This window comes from Bison bison, unplaced genomic scaffold, assembly GCF_000754665.1.
Source record: "Bison bison bison isolate TAMUID 2011002044 unplaced genomic scaffold, Bison_UMD1.0 scf7180017864495, whole genome shotgun sequence".
In the NCBI taxonomy this organism is placed as follows: domain Eukaryota; kingdom Metazoa; phylum Chordata; class Mammalia; order Artiodactyla; family Bovidae; genus Bison; species Bison bison.
In genome coordinates, this window is record NW_011495054.1 from 14,098,332 (window position 1) to 14,100,292 (window position 1,961).

Genomic DNA, 1,961 nt, shown 5'->3' on the forward strand with positions numbered 1-1,961 from the left:
CAAGGCTATGGTTTGTCCAGTGGTCATGTATGGATGTAAGAGTTGGACGTGAAGAAAGCTGAGCACTGAAGAATTGATGCTTTTGAACTGTGGTGTTGGAGAAGACTCTTGAGAGTCCCTTGGACTACAAGGAGATCCAACCAGTCCATCCTAAAGGAGATCAGTCCTGGGTGTTCATTGGAAGGACTGATGCTGAAGCTGAAACGCCAATACTTTGGCCACCTGATGCGAAGAGCTGACTCATTTGAAAAGTCCCTGATGCTGGGAAAGATTGAGGGCAGGAGAAGAAGGGGACGACAGAGGATGAGATGGTTGGATAGCATCACCGACTCAACGGACATGGGTTTGGATGGACTCCGGGAGTTGGTGATGGACAGGGAGGCCTGGCGTGCTGTGGTTCATGGGGTCGCAAAGAGTCAGACACGACTGAGCAACTGAACTCAACTGAAGAAAAACAACAACAACAACAAAAAAAACTCGACTTTGAGAAGGCATGGCTTAAAAGGAAGTTACCAACATCTTATTGGAAAATTAAGAAAGGGTGTATGAAGTAGCAGAAAGTGTAGTAACCCTACACTTGCAATTTTTTCTTTTAAAGAATCAGAGAATTGTTTTTTGTTGCTGTTTTTAAAATTTATTATTTTTGGCTGTCGGTATTTGTTGCTTTGCTCGGGCTTTCTCTAGTTGCGTAAGAGGGGGCCACTCTTTGTTGAGGTGCTCGGGGTTCTCATTGCTCTGGCTTCTTTCTTGGAGAACAGGCTTGAGGTCCGCAGGCTTCAGTAGTTTCAGCTCTCAGGCTGCAGAGCTCGGGCTCAGTAGTTGTGGTGCATGGGTTTAGCTGCTCCGAGCATGTGGAATCTTCCCAAACCACTGGTCAAACACGTGTCCCCTGCACTGGCAAGCGGATTCTCAATCAGGGGACCACCAGGAAAGTCCACTGTACCTGCAGTTTATGAAAAGCAGAAAATGTACCTAGTGAGCTGGAAGGAGAAACTGTACCTAATTAATTGAGTTATCTAGCTAAGGAGATTTCCAGCCGAACAGCCAACAGTGCTGCCTGGTTTCTTCTTGCTGCCTATAGTAAAATATGAAGGGAAATTTAAAAAAAAAAAAAAAGCTTTAAGCAAAAGACTATTGAAAAAGGAGACAGAACTTGCTGATTTGGAAATTTTCCAGTCTTTTAAGATGACAGAAGATGCTAAATTTAATGGCTCTCAAGCAAAGACCATATCCAGGGCATTGAGGTAAGGTGGTCTAAATATAACATTGTACATCACCTATACGTCAGTTCTTAAAAAAAATTTTTTTTAAATAAAGGTGGTCTAAAGATGAGTGACTGTAAAATTTTTTGTTAAGACTCAGAAAGGTGGAAGGGGATGCTTCATGGCATTATCCAGTCAGGCCAATGCCCTCCAAAGAGTTTACGGGTGTCACTCAGAGATCATTTAAGTCACACAGTAGGACTTCTACCAAGTTTCAGGGTGTTATCCCTCAGCTATCTCAGCAGAAAACCAAGACAGAGTAGGCCTTATTATGAAGACATGTATGATTGTGGCTTTGGAGTTGGGTGCTTTGGCATGGACACCAGTAAGATTATCAGGAGACACACCAAGTTTCTAAGATAACATATTTAAGTTCAGCTTGTACAATAGTACAAAAATAGTACAGCAATAGTACAAAATAAGAGAGCTCTGGACTTCTACCTTCACTAAGCAGGAAGCAGGCTAGGCAGACTGTTTCAATGTAACCATATACTACCCACCTTTCATGCAATGGAATCATGTCAGTGGGCAGAATTAAAAATTCAGAGACTGAAGCCTAGGAAGTTTCCAGGCCTTAAATCCTAATCAAAGGACTGCCAACAAGTAAACCCATGGGATTTCAGAACTGCTACTGTTGACTCCCATCTCCCCTCCCCTTTCTGGAACAGGAGTGTCTATGAAGGTTATCTATGCCTGACC